The 9,877-nt window shown below is 39.9% G+C and overlaps 2 pseudogenes; one reads left to right on the top strand and one right to left on the bottom strand.

The window, feature by feature from the left end:
* Positions 1-192: 192 nt before the first annotated feature.
* On the top strand, positions 193-1,018 carry LOC120294750 (annotated as a pseudogene).
* A 2,081-nt stretch (positions 1,019-3,099) lies between these two features.
* LOC120294730 lies at positions 3,100-7,478 on the bottom strand (annotated as a pseudogene).
* Between the last annotated feature and the right edge of the window lie 2,399 nt (positions 7,479-9,877).

The raw sequence follows: 9,877 nt of genomic DNA on the forward strand, positions 1-9,877 counted from the left end.
GAATTACAGCACTGGAAGATAGTCTATATGATTGGTTTAATCTTCTGTTTTATCTACTGGTTTAATACATTGCTAGTTCTAGCATGTGAAATAATTGTCTAGTGAATGATTTGTCTTTGAATTCCTTGCAAAATGATAGGCATTTCTGCTATAAGATGCATCTAATGCGGAATTTTCTTGCTGCCAGGCTGGTGAATTGTCTGCTGCAGAGCTAGACAACCTCATGGTTATTGTCGCCAACCCCCCGCTCCAGTTTAAGATTCCAGATTGGTTTTTAAACAGAAAGAAGGACTACAAAGATGGAAAGTATTCCCCAGGTTGTCTCAAAATGCCCTGGACATGAAGCTGAGGGATGATTTGGAGAGGTTGAAGAAGATCAGGTGACTACAACATTTGCCCATTTTCTTGCTGTGTATTGGTTTTAGTGCTGTCCCATGATTAAGACAATTTGTCACTTTTTTTCATTCTGTACAAGTATGTGGTTGGGAGACCTGCATGTGTATCGTCACTTCTTGAGCATATGTTCTTCCAAATTGATTTTTTCCTGATTGCAAAGCTAGCTTTGCTAGTAGCCTCTCTGCTAGTTTTGTTGACATATTTGTTAGACATAACTTACTTTATTTTGGTATCATCCCTTAGTCAGAGGAATCTGAACATGATGATGTAAGTAGCTGACATTAAAACTGCAATGCAGGAACCACCGTGGTCTGAGGCACTACTGGGGCCTGTAGTGTCCGTGGCCAGCACACAAAGACTACTGGCCGTAGAGGGAAAAAAACTGTTGGTGTCTCCAAGAAGCGTTGAGTTTTATTCCTTTCAATTGTTGGCATTACATGGAATGCCTTCAGAGGAGTTCTTCCGCTTGATCTCTGAGTTTAAGTTCCTTGCATGGACTTAGTAGATTTGAAACTCGATATTTTTTTTCCTTTCAGTTGTATGATGTGTTTTGCCCGGTTTTGCTGAAGTGGTAGTGCAATTACATGAATCAAATTTTTGAAAGAATGCTGTTTCTCGTCAAGCCTGCTGTTTGTTATTTTCAATGGCAAATGATCATGTAGTTGATAACTTGATATGGTCTATGCTGAATTCACCTAGGATTAGATGACTGCCTTGGCTTCTGATGCTAATTTTGAGCCTTGGCTAACTATTGGGGGCCTCGTGTTTTCCTTTTTAACAAATTTTAGGCCTTTGAAGCACATTCGCCAACAGCTACTGAAACTTATACCATAACTAACGATGTCATGGATTCCATACGGCTTGCAAGTAAATTGACATGTATTCTGTGTCATTTTATGGGATGTGATGGTATATCAGGTGTTGCCATCAAAATTCGGCTCACTCAGGCATATGAAACTTCGCGGATCAATAGATGAATGTTAAGTACCCAACTTGCATATAATTGTCGCCATCTAAAATGGATTTGCAAAGGTCTGAACTACTTTAATGCTAGACGATAATACTTCAAATCGTGGATAATACTTCAAATCGTGGGGGGAAAGTACACTGGTTGTTTGGGCGTTTTGCGGTGACGAGGGGCTTTATCTTCTTTATCCTCTTACATTCCTTCCGTGGAAGCCATTGAGATGTTAAATTTTGATACCAATCGACAAGTCCAAGATTCGCATTCCAGTCTTTTTCGCTTTTTGCTTATACATAACTAGCCTCTACCTTTGAATCTTTCATTGACAGCCACGAAGGCGTGGACCTTCATCTATCTGGCATCCTTGTCTCATTTACTCGATATTTGCTTGGTCCACCAGATTGTCCTGTTGAGGTAATGTTATGCGTGTATTAGAATCTTCAACCCTTATTGTGCCACATGAACTGACTAGGGGACATATTCACCTTCCTTTGCTCATCGCACGTTTTGCTTATTGCACATTTTTGTTTCACTGTCATTCTCGGGTTAGCAGACGAGAGAAAGAGGCTATTCTCTTTTTTAGCCTCTGCTGTCTGAATCTTCGTCTCGGGTGTTGGGTGATCGATCCCAACTCTTCGATCACCATCGAATAGGGGAAAAAAAGGAAAAAAGAAATAAATCTTGTCCGTTAATTGATAAAGCTTACCATTTTGTGCTTTACAACAATTTTACATAAGAGTTGTGGGAAAAAGGAAACATCCGTTATGGTCCATCCCCTCAAACAGACCATAGAACTGCCGCTCGGATTTCATCATGCTTCGTCATAATAACAGTTAAAAAAGAGAACCCACACATTTCTATCCTCAAACGAGGGAAACAGACCGCATGAATTTGATCAATTCTACGCGACAGGAGTCCTCCCCACTACTTCCATGCAAGATGATAATGCTCCTCTTCCCTTATTTACCCTTTGGAAAACTAACTTTAGAACATTTAACATTGCACTGAGACTTGAAAAACTAGGAAATAATTATGAAAATACCAGGTGAAAAGTATTGAGGTCTCGTCCAGAAAATGCAGAATCCGATGTCTAGATTTTAAAGTATGACGCCGAGTGTATGTTTTAATATTAGAAGATGCAAAGTGTACTTGACAGATAAAATTTGAAGATAGATTTTGTAAATCACAGGCAAAAATTAATTGGCTAAAACTAATTTCCTGATGACGCTTGAACCCTTATTCAGTAGGTTTGGTATTTCTGATAATTATTTTAATTTAAATGCACATCAGTTCGTTACCAAGCAGTAATAAGGCAACTCAGAATGGAGATAGATGACCTCAATAAAAAGTCACTTCACCTAAGTAGGAACCCTAATGACTGGGACTGAAAGCTGCAGCATGCATGAAGTGCTGCCTTTAAGCCAAAGAACAGAGAATAGCCTGGACAAGCTTGCTCCACCAAGAAGAGTGAAGAAACCAAACCTTTTTATAATTATGAAATGAACAACAATTTAATTACTATAATTTATATGATCAAGCAGGGAAAATTTTGCAGCACAGCTAAACCTATTCAGCAAGATCTGTTCCTTGGAGCGGCTTGGGGACAACAAAGAATAACTCAATGAGGAAAAACAATGGAGAAGAAAAGGAACACTGGTTTTCTAATCTCAGATGATAAATTGGAATCAGCTATCTTGTATGTTCGCTCACTGGCAATCACTAATTTCAAACTTTCCCATCTACTTCGTGGACTCCGACAAACTACTGTGTTTATGTTGTCTGCTGGTAGGAAGTGAATGGCTTCGCGCTCCTTCCCCCAGGCTTAGATGACGCATTGCCATACCAGATCATTCCAACTACAGCTATGATCATGCCGATGACTACTGAGATTGAGACCTCCTTCCCAAAGAAGAGGAAGCCCATGATCAAGACAAGTATTGTCTTCATATGGCCAATTACTTGGAAAAAGAAACAGCAGTAAATCTACCGATGCAGATGAACTGGCTGAGATTAGTCCCCACAGCAATGGTGCAGGATAGAATAATAAACATCTGCAAAATCCAACAAGAAAAGCAAGAGTTGAGTAACTGCTCTTCATGATTAGAACTAATTGAGAAGCTTTAATAGAGTAACTGCCCATTCTTATGGTATCATTCAACACAACTCGAGTCTTTATGTCCCTACTATGAAACATCAATTTTCTGTGGCTAGGAAACTCAAAGATGAAGCAAAATCAAAGAAGCAATATCAAAATCCCATATATTAAGTGTATGATATCCACGGCATCCATACTGGTCATAAAAGTATCTGGTCCCTGGTAATTAAAACTGTATGAGGCCAACATCAGTTTCTGAACTCCAACAAGAACAACAGTAGGAAGGTGCATGTGGGCTCATCAACAGATCAAATATAGGCAAGCACATTCCTAGAATGTCCAATCAATCAGGTTAAACACTGTCAGAATATACCTCAACAAAGTGCTAGCCTCATCTACGAATCTAACCGAGCAAGGAAATTGTACATTAAATATATTACTTTAGCACAAGATTCAGAGAGCAGAGGCTCAGTCCATTGCAGTGCAGACAACTAAAATGTTACTTTAAAGACTATGAATATGTAGGCTTACCACAGCAACTGGGGTGTAGTCATAAGCACAACTCTCTTGCTTGTCATCCAATAGTCCAGAAATGGGCCTACCAAGAGCAGCGAACCAGCCTGGGCAGGAGCAGTATGTCCCAGCAAGTTGAAAGAACTTAATGAATACTTTCGCTGAAGGTAATGTACGTACTGCACAAGGAAAAACAAGGTTCCCAGATGGTGAACTCAGGCAGCTATTCTGTACATCTATAAGAAGCTTGAACATTAACTGGAGGTGCACAAAAGGCATACCATAGCCACAAAAAGCACAATTAGGATGCAGGATAATTGACTTTGCATGCCTAAGAAATACTTGAAATAGGGTAAATCATAGACTAACATTAAAAGAAACAAAGATTACTTACATATTGTTGAAGCGCAGTGCTCCACACTGCAATCAGAGCAGCAACAAACCCTTTAGTATTAACACTCACATCAGTGACAGTAGTACAGACACACCAACTCCTAAAAGAACAACTCCTATGCTCAGCTTTGTATCTCTGGAGTACCGCATTTGTCCAACACCACTTCCAAAAAAGCAGGAAACAGGGGATCATGCTCAGCTTTGCAATCTGATAGTGGATTAAGCAAACGTGTAAATTGTAAAGCATCTCGCAAAATTATTTACTAAATTGAAGAATCAGATGTACCTGATAGAATCCCACTGAGTTCCACATTAGACTGACATTCATTCCGACAATAGAAAAATTGGCGAAAATGACAAATTTCAGAAGCTCCTGGAAAGGCAGATGAGAGGACTGGATGTATCCCAACCACCTTAAGATGGCTGTCATCAAGGTCGTGGTAACAAAAATGTAAACCAGTCAATGTTGTAGCTGCAAAGGAAAGAGAACTAATGTCAGGAATAAGGGTATATTGCCAGTAAAGTATCAATAGTTTCATATTACAACTGGATTAACTTTATCCGCAAATGGGCCAGTGGTTCAGGAAAAATCCGTTGTCCTCACACCTCAAGAATACTACTACTTTTATCCAATTACTCCCTAAACTATACATTTGTGGAGAATCCATCTGAGATAAGATATCATGTTCACTTTCTTCTCACGATTGTAGAGATCTATTCAGTTACTACCATAGTGGACTGTTTCGAGTTCTTATCTGAAATTGGAGGCTGCTCAAATAAAAACGAACCAAACAACTCCTGTAAGCCAAATCTCACAGGTAAAGTATGGCAAGGAACAAGAACTTCAAGACTACTCAGCACTTAATTCTAGTAAATTTAGAGTTCTTGAGCTTCCTGGCAGGGGGCATCATTGTTTGGGCTCAAAAGTATTACTGAAACAAGAGAGCAGTTAAATATAGTGTTTCTAGATAATCATGAATATGTCCTGTGCCATTGATAATCTTCCTATCACTGCAAAATTTGTTTTGATGGTATCCTAACATCAAACTCCCCAAAAATAGATTTGGTTTTTGGCCATGCAGAAACTTCACTCATTCTCTGCAATTTTAACTACTTAAAATTTTTCACTCTCTATTCAATTGCTTCACCTTTCCTTTGACATTTATTGTTAATAACCCTCAGCAACTCTCTTACCTGTTCCCACCTTACAGATGACAGGTGCAACTCAAGGCATAAGCTTAAGATTGAGATCTTTAACCACTATGTTGAACAAACTACCGGAGGAAATCACCCATGTGACGATCATAATGCTAGGAATTGCGGCTTAAGTATTAAGTTTTATGCTAGGTCAAAGTAAGACGAAAGGATACTCCAACAATAAGAAAGCATTAGCTTACCAAAGCTGAAACCATAAGTAGCCATCAAGGCTTTGTTGACAATGATAATACCAACTGAAGTAACAACATTGAACATCCAGGCAGCTACATCTACAGCTGCCTTTTGATCAGCTTTGCTAGATAGAGCCATCTTTCAATTTCACAACTATGCTCCCCAAAGTCTATCTTTCAGTCTCCATAAAAGAAAGTCGTGGAAGAAGAGCCAAGAGGGAGTTACTTGCCAACACAAGCTTCTGCAGAGACATCACAACAACAAAGAAGAGTTAGAAAGGTCCGACTCAATAAGCTGGCATCTTAAACATCAAATTTGTAGCATCTACAAAATTACACAACCAAATTGCACCATGCAGAAATTATTGAAATAAAAACCTCTAGGATATTCAAAAGCCAAAATAAGAGTCAACCTCCATCACAGTGAAAATAGTAACAGTGAAGCAAGAATTATACTACATCTCACTTCTTTCTGTAGAGAGCTCAACTAAAATGATGAACTAACTTATGAAGAATCTGAACTAGAATCTAAAGATCACTAGTTAACTAGCTTTGCTCTGAAAAATTGAATTTTGTCAAGTGCCATTACAGTATGCCCAAACCAACCTTTTGGAGATGTGTAAACGCTTAAGATGAAATCAAACCTTAGTATCTAAATTAGCAAACTATAAATTGATAAGAAACTTATTCTTCTCCTTTGTTCAACTGGGATTTGTTTCTGTAAGCAATAAAGCTCCACATGGACTTAATAAGGGGCGTATAAATCACAATTCTTCCTGTTCAGTAAGTTGTGCTTCACAATTATTTACCTTTGAAAGGACCCCAACTCTAATGTAAAGGAGATATTGACATATTTAGCTGCTCCAAGGGCATTTTTACCAGACTAACATATAATGTGGATGGACAATCTACTCTGTGAATCCCTATCCTAGCAATTTCCCTTTCTCATTCCATCCAACTGCCTGATAAGTATTCACAGAAGTCTCGATATAGTAAATTTATCTTTACTACAAGCACAGAATTCTCAGTGAATCTCCAGAATTCTTTCCTGGAAAAATGGGTAACGTTGTATGGCTTTCACTAAATTGGAATTACGTAAAAGCTTTTTCCACCATAGACAGCAGACTGATTTGAAGATCGTGACGCCATTTAGCAGTATATGTCATATCTAGCTTATTAAGGAAATCAAGCTAACTCTAGCATGCTTTTTCCATGGAAAGATGCCACAATTCTACAGGGCGTCCACGCAACCAAAACCAGAACCAGATCACTACGTATTCTCCCCAACTGAGACCCAACACGATTTCAAAAGATAGCGAGCATAACAACGGACACTCTGCACAACAATTGCTAACAAACCAGCTAAGCCAGCCTCGATCAAGCTCCGGATTTAAAAAAAGTACACAAAAAAACCAGGGAGCTGAGCAAGAGCTCGCTCCTCGAGCGGCCGATCACTAGACTGCGCTCGAGCTTCAAGATCATCGATCCAAGCAGCGCATAGGGAGATGAACAAAACGCACGGAAACCGAACGACTACAGATCGCGAGCAAGCCGATCCAGAACGGAATTCAGCCGCCGGTCGGGGCGATCGAGCCCGATCGAGCTCAACAACGAGCCGGATGCGACACGCGCGACACTAGTCTATGAGCCCCGCGCGAATGTACCTCGCGAGAAACCCTAGATCCGATCCGGCGGCGAGCTCCGCTGGACGGCCGGCGAGGGAGGGAGATCGCCGAGCGGAGGGCGGGCGAGCACCCGGAGATGCGAGGAGGATCGAGATCGGCGATGGGATGCGCGGAAGAGAAAGAGAGAGAGAGAGAGAGAACCTGGGGAGATGCGAATAACGAACCGGAGAAGAGACGGAGCCGCCAAGTTCGGCAACCTTCGCTCGTTAAGGAGCTTTAATTGCTTACGTTGCTCTAATTAACCTTCAATTATAGCTTCACTGATGTGTTTTTTGGCCCCTTTTTATAACCGCAATTAATTCGCATTTATTTTTTTAAAATATATATGATTTTCGGTGACGCTAATAGCGCAGCCTCTTTTTTTTTTTTTTAATTTTTTTCGTGCAGACGAGACGATTAAAATGCTGGGATACAAAATGAAGTACCGGCTTTTCCACACAGCTCCTACTTTGGCTAGCGGACGCGGGGCCTTCTTTATGATATTATTCAAATTTCGGTAAATTATCGTGGCGTTATATGCGGAAACGCGAATACACGAGACATCCAACGACGCATGACCTTGGATTGAGGTCGGAAGCAAAGGACGACTTCGACCGAGGTTGGTCATAGCAGTCTCGACTTCAAATCTTGGTCAATTTTGAGTGGCGACCCTGATTTGAGGTCGCCGCGAACCACCATCATTGGTCGACGACTTCATTGTGGTCATTCGAGACAGGAAATGACTTGATGTAGAGAGAGAGAGAGAGAGAGAGAGAGAGAGAGAGACGTCGAGGTTGAATTTTAGAGATAGCTTGGAGAGGTGACATCAATCAAAGGTGCCAAAGCGGGACGATGGTCGGAGTGGCAAGGTGCAATGAAGGGTGGCAGTAGCAGATGTTGGTGGACATTTTGAGTGATCAGAGATAAAAGATGGAACTCAGGATCTCGCCTCCTCATGTGGTCTTTCCATTATAAGAATTGGTCTAGCAGTACTAGAAAAGTATTTTTGAAACTAGGGTTATGAAATAGAAGTTAAGATTCCACCATATACTTACTTATTAGAATCAATTCCTTCAGAATCTAAAAACTACTTTGCATACATAAGAACTTAGAACTTATTCTATCATAGATTCCAATATTAATTCCAGGGTACACTCAAGTCTTACTCATATTTTAATTAAATGATTGCAAGAAATCATCACATTTAGTAATCCTTATTTGACTATAACTCATAGTTACATACACAAAGAATATGAAGCAAAAACAAAGTAAAAATCTCAATCATAGGATATCGCCAAAATTGGAAACTTGAATGAGTAGTTCCAAATTACACACTCATAATTGACCGCCATGAAATGCCATAAAATTGGGCAAAAACATCAAACACACACACAAACTTATTCTAAGAATTTGGAATTTGGAACTTGGAACTTATCTGTCGGAATCGATTCCCCAATTTTTGAAACTTAAAACCTCGGAATCGATTCCCCAATTTTGAAACTTAAACCTATCTTATATATCTTGGAATATGAAATTAGACCATATCCTAGCTCCAGATGGATGATAGTAGCATGCTTGACACATCCAAGTCAAATGGGAAATAGTGTTTCCTCTGGCGAACAAGTGAATAAGGCGTAATAACCTACCCCATAGGCTGAGGAGCAAAAGGAGGAATATGCCTAAGGAGGGGTTTGCGTCCAATTAGCTAGTTAGCGAGGCTATAGTGTACTGAGGCGATGATTAGTAGCTAGTCCGAGAGAATGATCGGCCATATTGGGACAGAGACATGACCCAAACTCCTATGAGAGGCAACGGTAGGGAATTTTTCACAATGGGAAAAGCTTGACAAAGCAATACCGTGTGAAGATAAAAGGCCTATGGGTTGTGAACTTCTTTTCCCAAGAAGAATTCAATGATGATGTCTATGCGATAAGCATTAGCTAACTTTGTGCCGGCAACTGTGGTAATACAGAGGACGCATGTGTTTTCCGATTCCCAATCTCTATCCCGAAACATGCTCACCTCTAATACAAAAGTGGTATGTGTGTGAAAAATGTGCATGTGAAGGATATTATTGGATATACAAATGAAGAAAGTTTGGCCCGATGTATTAATTAGATTGAAAGATTTAATATTCAATAAACTTTGCAATTCTTTTTATAATCGATAGGTAGTGGCGTGAGACTCATTTGCCGGAGGTTTGTGGAACACCCTACAAACTTCATGAATGGCTTAAGTCCAAATGTTTAGCCTATGCAGGTAGTCTTAACTTGAAGCAGTTTTTGCACACAGATGAATGGATTTGAATGGGTGACATTTAGTTTGCCCCAATCAACTACGCCAATTCTGGAAGGGTTTACTTCGTAATTGAGCTTATAAATCATTCCGTAAGTAAAAGTAGAAGTAACAAACTCTTAAAATTCTAGCTCGGGAAGTCACTTATCTAAATCTCATGATAAATTAC

The sequence above is a fragment of the Eucalyptus grandis genome, chromosome 6 (assembly GCF_016545825.1).
Source record: "Eucalyptus grandis isolate ANBG69807.140 chromosome 6, ASM1654582v1, whole genome shotgun sequence".
In the NCBI taxonomy this organism is placed as follows: Eukaryota; Viridiplantae; Streptophyta; class Magnoliopsida; order Myrtales; family Myrtaceae; genus Eucalyptus; species Eucalyptus grandis.